Genomic DNA, 19,128 nt, shown 5'->3' on the forward strand with positions numbered 1-19,128 from the left:
TATGTATTTTTTCTTACAAAGAACTCAAAGAGGCCATAAAAAATTTCTTGTAGGCCATAAAAATCCATGTGTTGTCTATACCTGTATCACTGCATTTCATAACACAAACTGTAATGTGGCATTTTGGAATGGATTTTGTTTTTCCATCTCCTTGTAGAATCACAGGATACCTTTTCCAGATAATCAAACCCTTGTTGACATGCACTCTCATGTGAGTGCCCGAAACAGCTGTTTTGATAGAGAGATCATGTTGCCAGGACTGGCTGAGTTTGCAACACAATTTGAAGAGTTCCATGCATACTGTTATGTTCTCAGAAACATAATTATCAAGCTTAATTTAATTAGACTAATGCATAGAAAATCTGGTATAGCAGATTGTGGAGAGCGAATTATATATCCCAATTAGAAGATGAATACACAGTGAGGAACGGCGGAGGCAAGCGCAAGTGGACGCAGCCTGTATGTCTGTGATACACAGGCGATTAAGAAGCCGAGGATGTGGGCCCCAGCAAAGATACGGAACTCTCTGGAAACCATGATGAGCATGACACCAGAGTGCTAGAGTTGGAAGGGAGCTTGGCATTTATCTAGTCCAACACAACACAGGATCTGTAACACAAAGTGCAACTACAGCTAGAACTGTGTGCAAATGGCCGCTTGAAATTCTCCAGCCTCTTTTTGGCCAGAGAAATCGTGGAGACTATTTCATTGAATTTCTCCAGAGAAAAGGGATATTCTCAACTGCTTCTCACAGTTAGGCCTCACTGCTGGTAGGAGTTTGATCACAACTTCTTTCTTGTTTCCTAAGGTGCTTTTTTTTGGTGGGGGGGGTGGTTCTGCCGGCACTGCAAGTGCTGGCAACATCCAACTATGTTAGAAAGCTGGTACTCATTTTGTCTCGACCACAGCACAGGTGTGAAGGGAGCCTTCTTGTGTCCAGCTCCAGAGAAGAGATGGAAATAGTGCTAAGCCAATAATCTTCCCTCCAGTACCCTGAATAGTCTCTCCCCCACCCACCCCCACAACTCCACAGGAAGACTTTTATTGTTCTGCTTCATACCAAGGTGTTTTATAATTTATTTTTGTGGTGTGTTAGAGCTTCCCTACACACTTTGAAGAGGCCAAGCATGTATGTGTGTGTAATACAACTTTCCCCTTGGAGCTGTAAGGTTCTAGGCTGCCTGCACTTTCTGGTTTCATAAAAGCCCTATGTGAGCAATTAACTTCAAATGCCTTCTCCTGGGCTTTCACTGGAGCATAAGAAGCTGTGGAGATGAGTGGACAAAGGCAGACCATTCACACTAATCCCTCAGCCACTTCCTTAATCAGCTAAGCACAAGAGCCCTGAACCCAACCTTTGAGAATTTCCCAAAATTTATTCTCCATAGAATTCCTTTTTGAAATTCAAACCAAATAAAGGCAATAACAAAATGTGGGAGAATTCTCGGCCCAACACCAGGTATAGCATCTCTGACAGCTGTTGTCAAACAGGTGCTAAATAGCCTCAGCAAAGGGGACCCCATCACCTATGGAGGTGGTCTTCCAAGGCTGAACTTTGCCTAAAGGTTAGTGAAAATCTGCTTCCCTGCAATTTCCACTAATTCATTCTGGTCCTTCCCTCTGGGGCAACAGAGAATACATCTGTTCCACCTTCTTCATGATGGCCCTCCCTTCTTCATGATGGTAGAATCTCTCCCTCCAAGCATTCATAGGCATGTGGTCAGCCTGGTCTTCCAAAGTGAGCCGAATTGAGAGGACGTCCACGAACACTTAGGAGCCCCAGTTGCACAACCAGCCACCCTCTTCCACTCCAGCTGCTCCCACCCAGAAGACAGCTGCAGGTGGCGTGGAAGAGGGACCCTGCTCTTGACTGTGCCCTTGGTGATAGGAAGCCCCTGAACTCATAGACATCTGATCATCCATCGCAGGGTGTGACAACCAGCAGAGGTGATCTTCATCCCCCTTCTTCCTGCCCTGAAGATTCCTCTAGGTTGGCTTCCATCCTGGCCCTTCGGGTCCCCTCCACTTCCCACCCACTTGAGTACCCCATCTCCACCTCCTTGGAGTTCACGTTTCTGGGTCTGGAGGGCCACCAGGGCAATTCTTGCCATTCTGGCTGAAAGGAGGAGCGGGAGTGGGGTGGGTATCCTACTCCCTCTTCCAGAGTAAGAGTGCTGGAAGGGGAATCCAAGCAATCTTATGGTCCCTGGGATGTCTGCCAAAGGACCACAGGGTTGCTCGCTAAAGTACAGTAAGAAGTAAATGTAAAGAGAACCAGTGTGCTGTCTAGTCCCACCTTCAGTCGAGAATTTCACTGGGTGACTTTGGGGCAGTCACTGTCTCTCATTGTGACTTGCCCCACAGGGTTGTTGCAAGGATAAAATAGAGAGGAGGAGAACCTTCTAAGCTGCCTTGGGTTCCTTATAAGAGGAAGAAAGGGAGGGTCTAAATATAATGTAGTACTAGTGGAAGTATTAGCAGTAATTAATGCATAATATTCTTCATCTCTGCTCCCCATTCACTTTGAAGTTCATTCTAATTCAGGTCCATATCAGACTATGAACTTTGGAAAGAAGTGCATGAACATTTATGGATACTTTTGTGCATGTTTTCAAAAAGTGTGTCATTTCCGAATGCCCCTTTGATCAAAGTGTGTTTGCGTGCATTTTTCAGTTGCGTGCATTTTCAGGCACCTCTGGAACCAGCTCAGGCTCAAAGGAGCATCCGCGCCGGCAGCTTTGTGCAATTCTGCTTTCACGTCCTTCCTTCTTTGTGATCCAGTTATGTCACTCCCTGCCAATAAGGGCAACTATAAGTGCCACATTTCAGGTATAAGTGTGCATATGTATACATTATATATATTATTTTCCTCCAGTATCTTTTTTGAGCTGCGGTTTCTAAAAGATCAACGCAGTGGGAGAAAATTTGTCCTTGATAAAGCATGACTGCCTAGAATGACACAAGGGCAGCAGAATATCAATAGCATCTGAACGCTTCTTGTCCTTTAGAATTTCTTTCATTTCTCAGAGGTGGAGTAAACGCTGTTCATATTGCCAGATTATAATGGGGACATTGAGGTACTAATTCCTTCTATCTTTAAAAAAAATCAATATATGAAGAGTCCCTTTTTGCAATAGCCTCACTTTCAGCACAAAATGTCTTTGGGTTGTCAGTTGCTATTGAGAGGTTTGATTGCAAAGAAAGGTCACAGAACTTCCTCTGGAGCATCTGTGAAACACTCAGGTACTGGGTTTAGTTTTAATGTTTCCCTGTGTTGCTGTCTTTTTGCATTTGTACAAGAGTGTGGCTGTTGCTTCTAATTTGCTGGGTGTGTGTTTATATGAGGCACAGGGAGATTCAAATCAGATGCAAAAGTTATTGAATGATCAACATGCAAAAAATTATTGTCTCTTATTCCAGGCAATTTTAAATCATCCAAACCATCCTTTCAACCTTAAACTTTGGGAAATGGTTTTATTTGCATGTGTGACTGCCTTCACTGTCCCTGCTCTAGGTGGCAGGTGCCTCTTTAATATGATTTTTGTTATGTGCACACACAGTTTCATTATTTTTCTGTAGAATATTCTTTGCTAAACAATGTTCAACAGCACCAGAGTCACAAGATAATGTGCAGTTATTCGTATGGGGATGCATACTGGGTATCAAATGAGGTTATCCATGTTTCATGCAGTTCTGGAAGAATCTTTTCTCCCTTCTTCCCTATTGGTGGGCTTTTCCCTTCATAGTGGAAAGAAAGAAATAATGCTGTCTTTAGACTAGCATGAACCGTGTGCTTCCTATGGCACTCAGTAGGGGAAAGTGGCACAAAACAGCATCTTTTCCCCACCTGAGACGTGGGAACAAAATCCATTTAGCCTTGAGAAGAGAAGACGGAGGGCAGATATGATACCATCTTTCAATACTTTAAAGGCTGCCACAGAGCGGAGGGCGGGATCTCTTCTGAATCATCCCAGAGCGCCATGCACAGGATAATGGGCTTAAGTTACAGGAAGTCAGACTCTGGCTAGTCATCAGGAAACCTTTTGTTAGAGCAGGTGCTGCAATGGAATTAAACGGAACCAATGCGATGGAACCAATTACCTAGGGAGGTTGTGGCCTCTCCCACACTGAAGGCATTCGAGAAGCAGCAGGACAGGCATCTGTCAGGGATGCTTGAACTCGGAGTCCTGTGTTGATCAGGGAGCTGGACTCAATGGCCTCACAAGTTCCTTCCACCCCTACTATTCTATGATTTAATGAAATATGTACATCCCAACTCCTGCATAAACTCTGGAGTCATATCAAAGATATGTGGCATCTCTATCTGAGAAAATGCAGTGCCTCAGCCTGCTGTGTATCTAATAACAATTATTAAGCCGGCTTCACAGACTGCCCAAGGGGTGGGGTTACAATATTTTTGGCAGACGTTTTTCACATTCCTTTTGGGCTGCCTTATCCTCCAATGTTTACCTCTGATCTTTTTCTGACTCAAATGGCATGGCATTTAACTCTGAATTGTTATAGCAAAATGGAGCACAAAAAGAACCAGTAACATCACATAACAAGTGGACCCTTACTTTTCAAAGTGAATGTTAAGTGACTGGGTATTTTACTCTTCTCTCTCCCTGTCATTTTGAAGCTTGCAATGCCCTGTGCTCTCTGAGTAGCTTGTTGATTTTCCTGTCAAGAATCATATAATCCTGAATTTATTTTACTTGAAGTATAAGAAGAAAACAAATATATCTCTGACAATTAGGGCAGCCTTGTATGTATTTAGGAATCGCCAAATCAGGCTCCTGTATCCATGAGAATACGCTTCTTATCTTCTGCAAGGATAATGCAGAATTGAGGTCGGGGGTGCCCTGAGCGGTGGGTGGATCCATCCCTCTGTTTCGTTTCCCCCGCCCCACCCCCCGCACTTGTTTGTTCCATCCCAAATGGAAAATTTGCCACCTGTGTGAAAATCTGACCAAAACCAAACTGAACATGCTATTCACTGCAAGGATCCCAGCAGGCTAGCAAGCACCATTTTAGACTTCGCACCATTCCTGGGGTTCCATGGAGGCCCCTGAAACTTGTGCCCCAACTCCAAAAATGCAAAGAAGCAAGGCTTGCCTCCATTTTCAGTGGCAACCTCTTCCTGCAAAACACACACACACACACACACCCCACCAGTTCAGCCAGGCTTCCGGCCTTTCCAAAGTTTGGTCAGCACTAGTAATGATGTCTCAATTAAGGTTTATGGGATGCTAGAGCATTCCATTGTAGGCATGCCTACTCTCATCATACCTCGGAGAAAGAAAGTATTTAATTACTAGAATAATGTTCATCATAGGAAGATGTAGGGAAGGGAAGATTTGTTGGAAGCCCTGGGCTGATATTGTAAAAAAAGTTTTATGATTATTTCAGCCATCATAATTGGCCCATGGCAATGCAGTGAAAGGCTCATCACAATGCTCTAATGCGTTCCTTCATTTAGCCCTGGTAACTGTTCAGGTTTCTCTTTATTTTGTTCTGGCAGCACTGTGGTGGATGTTTGCCACCAAGTGGATGCTTCTGCCTGCACATGGATCACTGGATGACTTCCCAGACTATATTATACCAGGATTTGGCATGGTATCTTCTGGACAGAAGAGATGAGGCATATTTATATACAGTTGGAGGGTTCTCTAGTTCTTCAGAAACATAGGAGAGCAAAATGAGAGAAATGGGGAAGCAATGTTCAGATGAGCATGCCAAGTATGCTTGTGGCAGGTAATGCTTATGTGACAGGTGACTGCCCATCCCGCCCCCAAAACTTACTGCTTTCAAGCAAACCTGCTCAAAACAGAGCAGGGCAGTCTGAATACATATATTTTGTGTGATCTTTACTGGTCCCAGGTAAAGGGTCTATGGCTATGGAGATAGTAGCAGAAGCGGCAAAGGACAACGGGCTTCCATTTTGTTTTTGCAGATAAGGTAAATGAAGTTGATCTAGTGTAGAGGGGCTATTAGTAAAGCATGTAGTATAGATCCACGAAGGCAGCAGCTACTTACACTACTAAAGAGAGATCCCACCATCTTCTGCTAAGAGCGGTAAGCACTGAGTGGTTATAAATAGGTTTGCAGCTTAATCCAGTACTGTCTACTCAGAAACAGACATTACTTTGTTGGACCCTGGCAAGATAACTTTAAAAAATAGGAGCAGTATGATATTTTTCTTTGTAAAATGTATTCTACTACTGTGTTTGTTAAATTGGCTCAAGTTCTGAAGTTTTGTCACTTTTAGCTAGATTTGCTGGAGGTAAATTTAATGACTGTTTGCTGGGGTAATATTTGTTCCTGTTTCCCAATTTGCATTTGGGAAGAAAATATCCCAACCTCACTTTTGGATGAGGAGGAGTGGCAATGAATTTGCTTTCAGCATCTGTTTATAGCTCTGTGTTCAGGACAGTTGTTTTGTAAGGCTTCTGGATGGATGCCTCTACCTTAAGCCTTGAGTGGTATCTTGGCAGTGAAAGCAAACTTAGTTTATTCACCTATAAAAGATACCTACCTAGTTATATTTAATAGACACAGTTTGTTTGGAATCTGGTCGCCTCTCCAGATAAGCCTCATAGATTGGAAGCCCTATACGGGAGATTTCTGTGCCAAACTAGTAAGTTGGTTCTTTATTTCTTGTTAACGCTTGCTTCATTTTATCTCTTACACATTAATAGGGATATATGAGAAATTTGTTTCAGCTTGCAAATTACTGAAAAAGGCCTTCTTGCATCCCTAAACATGAACCAGTGTGCATGTTGCTTTGAAAATGTTTTATGTGCTCAAAAATGTACACCTAAAATGCACAACTTTTGAAAAATGCACAATTTTCCCTTCTGGAACACACTGAAAAAGAGATCACAAACAAGAATGGAAACCAAGCCAAGCTTTGAAGAGAAGTTTGGAGAATTGTGTTGAGCTTGAGCAACCCAGGTTTCCCATCTGTCAGTGTGTGTGTTGTTTTGATCCTTTTAATGTTTTACTGAGAGAGTGGATAAGAAAATGGTTCATGGTTTACATTAGAATGTTTACACTAAAATGTTTTAATAAATAAATAAAAAATAAATAGAAGAAAAAAGGTGTTGTGTATGGGGAAAAATTTAGTAAGATAGACCTTAATGGACATTTTCCAAGGCCATGTTGGATGATTGGAATAAATGGACATTTAAATGGTACTTAGCCTATCATTTAACATCAAGAACATTACTAATATCATGTTTTATATTATAATACATTAATATATAGTATAATTAATATATGCCTATCCTATCCATGCTTAGTCAGAAAAAATCATATACTTCTCAGCATTTCCTAGCCAGCATAGTCTTTTTTCCTGTCTAAATGTACATAGGACTGAGCTCTTAAAACTGTGTGTGTGTGTGTGTGTGTGTGTGTGTAGGAGTGACAGAAGAATTGGGTTATATTGTGGCAGAAACACTGTTGAATATAATCTGGTCTTTTTCAAGATGTTTTGGAATCTGTGACATATGAACCCCTTGCCTGTTATTCCTCATTTCCAAAGAAGACTTTTAATTCAACAAATGCAATTCACTAATTGGTACAGGAGAATGATCCTGTTTAAGAAGTCATTAGTTGTTTTCTCTAGGGTTATAGGATTTCTTTCAAGATAAAGTATAATATTAGTTGGCCAGTGAATGGATTTTATGTTTTTACATGCTCATTTGTCTCTATTTGTTTAAAGAAAATGACTATAAATAATAATGGCAGTGGTAGTGAAGATCACTCATACTGTAGAGAATCTTTGGCCTGGATCCCTTGTGTTGATGGGACTTTGTTCATGGAAGGCAAAGATTTTTGGGGACCCCCCCACTCTGCATCGCTATTCACCCCATGTAGCAGGATCTTCTGACCTGTGTGTCATTTCCATGGGGCTGGATTAGCTGCCATGGCAAGGTGGTGGGGGAAGTGATTGTACATCTGAATCTGGGTCCAACCCACCATGTTTCAAACACAAAGGGCTTTGTTTAAAAACAAATTTAAGGTTTATATGAAATCAGAATTTCCAATTTTAAAGGAATGGCTGAGCCATATGGCCATAACCTAGATCTAGGAAAGAAGGGTTACTATTTTTAATTGTAGGCTAAGACTAAGGAAATAAAATAGTGGATGAATTTTAACGGGAAAAAATGTACAATCCTGGGTTGGAAAAGTTCAGTGTTTTCACAGTGTTTTCACCTTCTGATGGCATATCCTCTATAAGGTACAATATGTGACATATAAAGTATAATCTGTCATGTTTATGGTTAATACCTGAGAGCTTGTGTAAAGCAGGTTGATAGAACAATGAATAGAAAGACTGAATGGGACGGAGTGTTAAGAGCATGCCTTTCAGCACTCATAAACATGATTGCTATCCCTCAGGGACTTGTAAAACTGGATACAATGGAGGAGGTCTAAGGAGCTGTATGTTGCTAATGAGATGCAAGTGCAGAGTGGCAATGAGACGGGATGCATCGATACTGAATTTTATGAGCACCTTTGAGAAATCGTCCTCCTGTTCCACCTACATAACAAAAGAACTCAGGGCCACCAGCCAATCAGGTCAGGATGTTATTCTCATAGGCTGCCAATCAGACAATGAGCAGGAGCAGCCTATGTGTCCAGTGGCAAATGTTGCTTGCGCTATAACTTAACTCTCCCTAATAAGCAATCACAAAAATGGTTCGTTAGGATTAAAATTCAGTGCCTTGAACTTCAGGGCAGTGGTCGTCAAACTTCCAAACCAACCTGTTTGCTAAGAAAACCCTTCACCAAACCACCATATTACATTCACATGTGAATACACATCTATTTATTTAGAGCATTTTTATGCTTACAGCCTCGGGGCGGCTTACATGCACTTATGTACGAAAGAAAGAAAGAAACATAAAAATGTAGAAACATAGAAACAGAGCAAGTCAGAAGGGGTCTCCCGGGCCATCTAATCTGACCCCCAAGAAAGAAGAGAGAGAGAGAGAGAGAGAGAGAGAGAGAGAGAGAGAGAGAGAGAGAGAGAGAGAGAGGGGATTATTATCATGGAACGGAAAGTGGCATTCATAGTGTCCCCAGACATTTTCCTATCCAGGCACTGACTAGACTTAGATATGATCAGCTTTAATGAGCTAGCTGTGCCTCCAGACCACACCTCTGGACCCCTTCAAAAGAAATACATGGATGAACCGACCCTGGGTAGTACGGTGTCGCATCCACGGACATCATTTGCCAAACAAGATGCATTGCTGAGCATTCACACTTCCCAGAAATGTTCACTTATCTTCCCAATACTTTATAATATGACGTTGGCATCTGATTGTACCTTCCAAATTTGCTATGAGCCCAGTTCAGCTGAAGCATGCTTGAAAGGCATCCAGCAGTTATATATGTTCGCCTCTGGTTATATCCTCCAGTGGAGATAACATTGCTACAAATGTTTGGAAGGACTTTGCCAAGTTCAACTTCCCTTTCCAAGGATATCGTCCCAGCTGGAGCCAAGATGGACTTCAGTCAGTATTTGAGCTATACATGAACAATTCTGAAAATGAAATCTGAATGTTTAGTAGATTATGAGGCTGTATTTCATATAGATCAGAAATGTGATTGGCCATGTAATTTGGAGGACACAAATCCTGCAGATGGTCCAGACGACAGATGAATGCTCATTTAAGGCATTTGGGCTCCAGGCTTTACCCAGGCAATTATGGGAACATCTGGTTCCACTTACTTGCCTAAAAACTTACCACCATGAAGCAGGGAGTACTAGGAAAGCTTATACACTGGAGTGGAATCTAGAATGACCCACTTAGATATGGGTTGTCTGCTTTTGCCACTCTTAGAAAGCCTCTCCACACTCCCTCGTAGAACCCAAACTGTTGTGAGATACTCTGTCATTGTACAAAGCTTTTGGTTGTGCCTAGTTTCAAAGAACTAAGGGCCAGGGCCCAGCACTATGGGCCCCGGGCAAAGCAGTGTACTGGGGCCCCTATGACAACTACAACTACTGTTAATTTTGGAAGTTTTTCAATTTTTCAAGAGTTAACATACACAGATTAGTATGGGGCCCACGGGCAAGTGCCCATCAGGCCCATGCATTAAGACAGCCCTGCTAAGGGCATGCACATTTTCCTTGTATTGGGTATTTGCTAATTAGGTCTGATAGTTAATATTTTCTCAACTGTTTTCTCTCAGTTTTATATGGAAAAATACTTCCGGTAAGAAATTAAAAGGAAAAGAAAAGATAAGGAAATTCTCAGGAGCTGGGCGCAGCTCTCTTCTGACACCTACTTAGGAGTGTGCTTGAATTTCCTGATTTTCACTGTGGAATCATCCCTTTGGCAGTCTTGCCTTTCTGCATTTAAGTTAAGGGAAAGATGTCCTGAGCTCATGCCCTCAGCTAAGGAAGTGCAGGCAGCTAAGGAGGCTGCAGAGCAGGGGTTGCTGCCAGCACTTGCATACCCTCAGCTACTTCTCAGTAATGAGGGGACCTCAGAAACACCACCACTTTTAGGAAAACAGAATTCACAGGGCTTACGTAGGAATGTGGTGTGCAGATCAGAAACGTCTTTCCTGAAGGAGGAAAGCTTTCAAGAAACTGGAGGATGGATTTTGGCTCTGCACTAACGCCACCTCTTCCCTGTAGGTTGCCCTACAGGTTGCCCCCTCACTTGCATTGTTGAGGATGCAAAATGGGGCCAGGCTGCCCGTGGGGTTCAAAACCCCTTACTAAAAAGAGAAACCCCTTGTGGGGGAAAGAAGTCTATGGTGGCCCCTACCTTTAACTACAGAAGAATTTCTCTTCCACCCGAATCTCTCTCAGAGTATCTGGGGGGGGGGGGGCATTTGTCCACAGCTCTCAGGCTGAGACACCCCCCCATACCATACACTGTTCCTTGCCCAATAAACTAAGATCATTAGCTTATTTCCAAATCTGACTGATCCTTTTTTTTTTCTTTTTTTTTTGCGCTGTTTTTCCAGTGCCCTGTTTTGTTTCGAGCTGCAGCACGGTGCCCTTTCTATATTCACCAATGCAGATTTTATCCTCCTTAGCAGACAACACTACATTAGAAAGCAATTTTGTACCATAGCAAGGCATATATGATACAATAGCTGTAGGCAAATTAACCACATTATTGTTGTTCCACCGGCAGAAAACTCATTTTCATGTTGATATTAGCTCTAGGTGTGTTATAAATCCATCTTGTAACATGGAAGATTTTAAAAACAGAGGGCATAAAGCTTCACTTGCACATTACCAGCTTCTCCCTCCAGCACTGAGGAAGAAGGAGGGGCTTAAAATGAATGCAAATTTTATTATATAAATTCTGTGCAACTGGAAAATGGAGAGTGAGAGGTCTCTTGTCAGTGCAGCTGCTGCTTTATGATACAGGGTTTCAGTAGTATGTGTGGAATGAATTGACAAGCAGGTTCCAAGAGAAAACAGGCGTCACACTTTAAAACTGAGGCTCTGCTTTAAGGGGAAAAAAGGGCAGCGAGTTTACAAAAACATTAGGACAATATATGAGGATGCATGCCAAGCCTACATGTAGTGACTCTGTCTTTTAGGTGCTCCTTTGAGGAGGTACACGGGTGCTGGTGGAAATGGTGCTCTGATTTCTCTTTCTCAGCCACTCCCTTCTAGGAATAACATGCGACAAAATGTCATAGTGCTGTGAAAGCAGGTGGTCCTTCAGGGACCTTGAATTTATTTATTGTTAGAGTCATATCCCATTTTTATAATGAACTCAAAGTGGTTTACATCATTCTCCACCTCCTCCTTCCCATCTTATCTTCACAACAACAACCCTGTGAGGTAGGTTGGGCTGAGAGCCTGTGACTGGTCCAAAGTCACCCTGTTGGCTCCATGGCCAAGTGGGGAGTAGAACCCAGGTTGCCTGGGTCCTGGTCCTGCACCTTAACCACTACACCAGATTGGAATTCAAGCTGTATAGGACTTTACACGTAACAGCCAACAGCATCTTGAACTGTGCTTCTGCCCAGTGATGAATCAGAAGCTTTTGGAGTTATTTCTTAATAACCAGTCCAAATTTGCACCCTTACAGCTGTACACTAGACTAACAGAAGCCTTTGGCTCAACATCAGTTCAAGGTGAGCCCCAGAGGGACTCCAGTGCAGTGGGCTGGCTGGGAAGCTCCCAGCCTAGTTATGGGTGGACTGTCTCAGTGCAGGAGAGTCCACCGTCAGCACAACTGGTGAAAGGAACTGCCTGTTCTGAGGCTGTGCAGGCTTCTCAGAGTAATGGGAAAACCAGGGAGGTTCAAGCTCTCTGCCGTTCTCCAAACCCATGTCAAAGCTCAGTGTGCCTTGCTCCTGTTCTTGTTTGCAACAGGGTGGATTTTTGTTTGATTGGGGGGAAATGTGCATTTTTTAAAGTATGCATTTCTCCAACCTGACATCACTTTGAGAATAATCCAGATAAGGTGGAAGTGGACGGGGGTGCCTGCATCCTACTGAGTTGATCTCTCCTCCAAGATGAATCCACTTCAAGAGGGTTGATTTGTTGGGCAAAGCAGTGTTTGGGGAGGGGAGAGATGGAGAAGGGATAAAAACCCAAAAGCCTCTTACATGTAACAGGACGAGCCACAAAAAGATATCAACTTGTTTTCCCTGTGGAGCATCACAGACATTTGAGGGCTCAGGTGGATTTCCAGAGATGGGAGTAATCTTGGATTTCAGATTTAGAAGGTCTGGGGCAGGAAGGTGTGGCATAGTTGTGGATATGATTAGTAGACTCTATATTTTTCATAGGACAAGAATGGATGATGGAGTGAATGTTGCTCCCCACAGCTACAGCTGGAGGTCAATAAATATGTCACAGACACATTCACTCAATTTCTCATTTCTCTCGTCGTAAAATGGTTTATCCTAAACTGTGCTAATATGAGGTTTGGTTCATCGGACACTTTGAGAACTATTAAAAAAAGACTGCACTGAATTTCATACGCATTTTGTGCACATTTCTCCAAGTATATCACATTTTAATGTTATTGACAATAATATGTGTACTCCCCCATAACATAAGCATTATTGATTGGAGAACTTGATGGAAAAAATACAGAAACACGGTTTTTGAAGGGTGGCTGAGTTTCGCCTCATGTATTCATGCAAAAGTGTGAAACTTGGGAGAGTCACATTAAACTATAAACCGAACTTCTCTCCCGCAGTGGATTCTGCTGGCTCTAGTGACAGTGTATCCAAGCTGGGATGCAGCCAAAGGAGCTACGCCTGGTGCTGCACCGAGTGCAGGGATAGTGTCAGCACCTTGGATAGCTCTCGTGAAAGCTGCGAGCACGAACTGCTCAACCAGAGTTGGGGCTACCAGCCTTCACTCCCTCTCCCATCTCTAGACATGGCTGTGCCTTCCATGGGTACAGGTACAGAAAGGCATTGCTTGGCTGATTTATCTGAACTCAAGGCGTGGATCGTACAGGTGTTGTAACAAGCCAGGAGAAAAATGGGGGAAGGCTGGGTATGTCCCAAGGGTCATGCGCATGCGCCCGGATGAGATTCCCAGGTGCCACATGAGAGATCGAGGGCTCTGGTGGGAACAGGGCGTAGAAGAAGGGGAGTTAATATTTATCCCAGTAGAATCTCAGAGTTCTCACTCTGAGATTCGAGTTGTTGAGACTAGTGAGGCTCCAGGTGGCAAACCAACCCCAGGGGGATCAAAGCACTTCAAGGACAAACACAGCGCCCCCTGTCATTCTTAATTGTGGGAAAGAAGTTGATAGGGAACAAGCTGGTGAGAGTTCTGTGGAAGTTTGACTGCGGTAATTGGAAACGCGATTGGAGGAGTAGCGGCAAGCACACGTCCAGAGTGTGCCTCTGTCCAGAGACCCACCCTGAAGGGTTCATAAGCAAAGTCTGGGGTGACATTAGTCAGAGCAAGAGGTCAACTTTCTACCTTGAGTGTACTTTTGGTGTTTGTGAATACTTTGTAGCAGTTTGGAGTAAAGACTCTTCAGCGATTGCTGGAGTGATTGCCTTCTCTGCGAAGGGACACCTGGCTCACGACACCAAGAAGGTTCACCATTTCTGTATTAAACAGGCATTGCCACTTTCTAGGCTTCAAGGTTTGTAAGCAAAATGAATTACTTGATGGGAGTTTTGTCTGCCTGTCTCATGTAGCCCAGCAAACTCCTCCTAAGCGAAGACATTTGAGAGATTATGAGGGGATTAACAATTTGAGTAAAGGAAGGCTGAGTTCTACAGAATCTCAATTTGACATATGCTGGTTTGTTTAAAGTTAGTGGAACAAAATAAGCAGCAGTACATGCTAATGGTATTTTCAATTCCCTCATCTCAGATCTACACCTCAGCTAATATCTGGAAATCTGGAAGGATGAAAATGGCCTTTTTCTTTCCAAAAAAAGTACTGTGTTTTCAAAATGAAAATCTAAGCCCAAGATAATTTCTCTTCTTCCTTTAGGCACACTGCTGTTAACCTTTAAATGCAATCAATCTTTGATGAAGCTCAAACTGCTCTGTAAGGACAGTAATTGATTATCAGACTTGGTCTAGTGGCCCACAGACTAGGCTGCACAAGCCGGCCTTTCCGGGAATGCAGCCTGCTGTTGCTACGTCCTTGGAATTTCCAGATCTTTCAGCACATCCCCCCTGAAGTGTTGGAAGGACCTGTGTGAGCAATTGCCCTATAGTACAGTCCCCAAAGAAGCAGATGTTCACCCATGCATGCCTGTCACATCACAATCACATTCGTAAGGAGATGGCCTCCTTGGGAGTGTCCCCCACGCTTCATGGAATGATCGCCCCAGATGAGATCCACCCGGTTCAGACCCTTGTACTTTTTGGTGCTGGGTTAAGACTACTCTCCGGAATTTGGTAGCATTTTGAGGTGCAGACACTCTTCATGGCAGCCCCCACAGCTCTACCCCCAAGGATTGTCCAAAAACCAGGCAGCTGTGTTGGCCCATATCATGAAAGCAATTCGAGCACATTTCCTCTCCACCCGGAGAGAGTCTTACCCTCATGGGCAAGTTGCCCATTCGAGACCAGGCCCCTCGCAAAGACCTTGTGTTGCAACAAGGATGGTATCACAATAATATCCAGCTGCCTGCAATCTCTGCCCACTCCCTGAATGTGAGGATGGCGGCCGCTCTCACAGGGGCGAGGGAAGCTCGAGGGGGGTAGCAGAAGGCACAACTGCCCTGCTAGTCCAGAAGTCTGAGCAACTTGACGTGGAGAGCTCTGGCTCAACTACACCACTCTCTGTACAGTGAACAGATGGATAAATAGGCAGGCAGCCAACCAGACGCATGAGAAAGAGCAAATGCGTAGGAGAGATGGAGCCCACTGGAAGAGAAGAAGCTCTCTTGGCCTGAAGAACGCCAGGCTCGGTGGAGAAAGTGCCGGACCTCACCTTGGAAAGGCACAACCTCCAGCTCTTGAGTTGTGTCACAGGGGGCCCTCCTTGCAAGACAGCTGCTTCTGCAAATGAACCAAGGGCCCTGATGCCATCATAGCATTTGTAAATAAATGGCAATGCTGATGAAACAAATTGGCCCGATCAGTTACGTTAAGCAAAACTTAAATTCATGCACATCGCTATTTTAGACTGGCTCGCAGTAGGTACTAGGCAGAACTGGGCGTTCTGGAAAACTGAGTTGCAGGCGACGTGGCACACTGCTCAGCAAGCTGCAGGAGCCACTAGAAAGAAATTTAAAACCAGTCTACAGCTCCTTGCTGTGCAGTACAAATATAAATGCACTCTTTCTAAGATGCGCCCTTCTTCAAGCAGATCATTATCGATGTCTGACTTCTTGGGTTTCCTGATAAATTACCCTCCTCTTTCACCTCGAGCAGAAAATGCTCTTCCACCAATAAGCACCAACTGTCACTTTTGATCACTTGTAAACAGTGAGGCTCTTTGAATATTTCTCTTTCTGAAAAAGGATTCATTTCCTCATCCATGTCTCCGTGTGTGAAGTTGCCAGCAAAGCTGACAACCAGGTTTTTCAAGTTATTTTATTAAAACTGATAGTGCCACAGAATGGCATGCCGATATTGTGGTTGCTGATGCCGCAGTCCTTTGAGGAAATACAATATAGATGGATAACTCATTCACATGAAGGGCCTCTCTCTATTCCTCTCCCTCTGCCCCCTACTGCCAGACGCTCATACTTCAAAGAAGTGCATGGTTATTGTCAGCTCTCAGCTCTAGGGTTAGTCATCACTTTGATAGGTATCTTTGTTCTGGGACTTCAACACAGGGAAGACCAGGGCCCGTTCCAACTCTTATCAAGGTTGGTGAGCTACACGCTGCCATTGTAAATGCCCCACAATGCCCCAAGTAAAATTGTGTTGAGAGTTCCAGGGCATCATGAAAATTATAAATAAATAAAAGTGGTGAGAGGCGCTCAGGACCACCAGGGCTGACCCTGGCCGGTATCAGCAGTGGGTTCTACTGAGGACCTTGGCTGTAGTTGCTGACACCATCCCTGGTCTACTCAGTTCTACAACAAGGCAGGTATTAGGTATCATCAACTCTGATGTAACTACATGGCCATGCAATTTATAGAATACTAGAGTTGGAGGTGGCCATGAAGGCCATCGAGCCCAACCCCCTGCTGTTGCAGGACACCAAGTTACATCATCCCTCTCGGGTGGCTGTCCAGTTTCTTTTTGACTTCATGGTCCTGGAAGGGCACTGCTGCATGTACCTCCTACTTCTTGTTGGCTTCCCACAAGCAGCTGGTTGGTTGCTGGATGACCAGAATGCTGGAGCAGATAGGCCCCTTGGTCTGATTCAGAAGAGTCTTGCGTTATCATGGTCTTATCTAGGGTTGGGATGAACCATTTTGCAACCAGTCCTTCTAGAATACACAGACTTCCTCATGTGCTCAGCCCAGTCCTGCAAAGCAACTCGAGCCGAGAGGAAATCCGTGAACACTCACAGACTCCCACTTGTGCAGCCAGCAACCTTCCTCATCAGGAATGGCTGCAGGATGTGGAAAAGGGGCTTTGTGAGCAGAGGACTCAGGCAGCCTTTCCGGGAACCACCTGCTTCCCTGCCTTCTGCTGCCCCCTGCAGACAGTCTCATGAGGAAATGCATGCTGCTCAAGCAGCACATGGGGATCCGTTCCTGGCAATGCCGGGCGCCCTCACCAGGAACTTGCACTTTGGGCCACAGCAAAGTGGACCAGAACCCAGGGAATTGGATGGACTCCTTAATGAGGGGCTTCTTTAGGAGCAAGTCACTGCACCTCTCTTGGTAGATTCAGGTCATAGTTGGTACTTAGAAGTCTTAAATAGTGGAGAATCAGTGCAAACCCTCCAGACCTAAACGCAGTTAACCTATATGTTTGAAGTTGTTGTTATTGTTGCCGTTACATTGCATTTCTATCTTACTTGTTTTCTTTGGGAGGAACCCAAGGCCACTTACGTAGCTCCACTTTATCCTCAAAGCAACAACCTTAATTGGTAGGTTGGGCCCACAGCCATCCAGTTGGCTCCATGGCCAAGCAGGGACTAGGACCCAGATCTCTGAGGTCCCCAGCCCAGCACTCTAAACCACACTGGGTTTGGTAGACTCCTACTGCACACATTTTCTTTTATCTCTGCAACACAAGTAGTCTCTTTTCAGACACCGACTAGACCCACAACTGCTTCGTCTGCTGTTTAATTCCAGTCTCCTGATCCAGACGAGCCACCTGACTTAAGATTCAAGGACATTTTGGAAGAAATGAAACTGCTTGTGTAAACGATGATATACAAGTTATTGAATACAGTGATGGAATGTAGATGCAGAATATAAAGGCGCAAAAGAGAGCTTACACTTCCCTTCTCTGTGGCCTCATTGGTTCCCTAAATAAACCAGGAGATGCTTTGCGAGCTTCCAAAGTTACCTGGATGGATGATGTATCAATTCCTCCTAGGAACCTGAGAACGAAATACAACCCCTCATGCCATGGATCTTATCAAGTTCTTCTCTGTTCTCTGGTTCAGAAGGTGTTAGTTACACAGATTCTAACTTCCTCTCCTTGCTGGGAGACAGGGAGGGATAATGTTGCTTCAGTAAAGCAACCAGTTTTGTTCTTACAGCCCTTACCTACAGAATGATTGGCGAAAGCAGCTTCCAGGCAGTTATCTCTGGTGCTCTGAAGACCATAACAGTTGGGCATGACTTCAAGAAATTATATCCTGGCCTTTGGATTGCACTTTAGTAACCTCCTCACCATTCTTCTGGTAGAGTCCATACAATGCAGATTCCCTGCCATACTCTGGAATGATCACTCCTTTCCCAGAAGACATTGAATCAGGAAGAGGATCCTTACATCCTATTTTTGGGATGTGCACACAGAACATGAGATGCTGCACACACCAGACATAACACAGGAGATTCCAGTTCTCCTCTCCATCTCCCTCGTGAGCTGCCTTGATTTTTTTCTGGCCAGTTAGTTTCAGGATGAACAAAATCTGAAGGGTGTAGGGCAGACCATGGCATTCGAGTGTGGCAGTCACTTTAGGCAGTGCAGGCTGGAATGAGGAGGAACAGAAGCATCTGGGAAGACAGAGCTGCGTGTGTCCATGGCTGGCCCTGCATCTCCTCCCGTGCAGCTGCTGCTCTTGCATGTAAATCCAGCAGCAAAATGTCTAACTAACCTGTACTAGGTAAGGCAAGGATGGGCAAATGGCTGTCGTCTCCTCCAGTACAAGAAAACTGCATTTGTGAAAAAGGCATTGCAAAATTAGCATTTAAGGCTGAAATTGTATACTCACTTTGAAAGACGAGGCTTCACTGAACACTGGGAGATCCTTCAGCAAGCATGCATAGACATCAGTGTTTACTTCTGGGTTCAATGTACTATAATTTTTCTTCCCATTGTTGCTTTTTTTCTCCACATTGTTTGCTAGAATTCTTTTAGTAATTATAATCTGTCCCTGTCCCCAGTGCATTTATTTTATTCCCAAGTCTTCATGTATCTGCTTCAGTTGTAACAGGTTGATCACATTCGGCCTAAAGCAAAAGCTTTATTAAACTGTAAACTACAGCCTGGAATGAGGTTAGGACCCAGTGACACAGAAGGGATCTCCTTGGAAATGGCTTTTGCTGTGATCTTTCCAGTTGCTTT

The 19,128-nt window shown here is 44.1% G+C and overlaps 1 protein-coding gene across 2 annotated transcripts in view; it reads left to right on the forward strand.

The window, feature by feature from the left end:
- FHIT (fragile histidine triad diadenosine triphosphatase) overlaps nucleotides 1-19,128 on the forward strand; it is a 797,037-nt gene that overhangs the window by 764,667 nt on the left and 13,242 nt on the right. The window lies entirely within an intron of this gene.

The sequence above is a fragment of the Varanus komodoensis genome, unplaced genomic scaffold, assembly GCF_004798865.1.
Source record: "Varanus komodoensis strain SLA01 unplaced genomic scaffold, ASM479886v1 scaffold6_4, whole genome shotgun sequence".
NCBI lineage: Eukaryota > Metazoa > Chordata > Lepidosauria > Squamata > Varanidae > Varanus > Varanus komodoensis.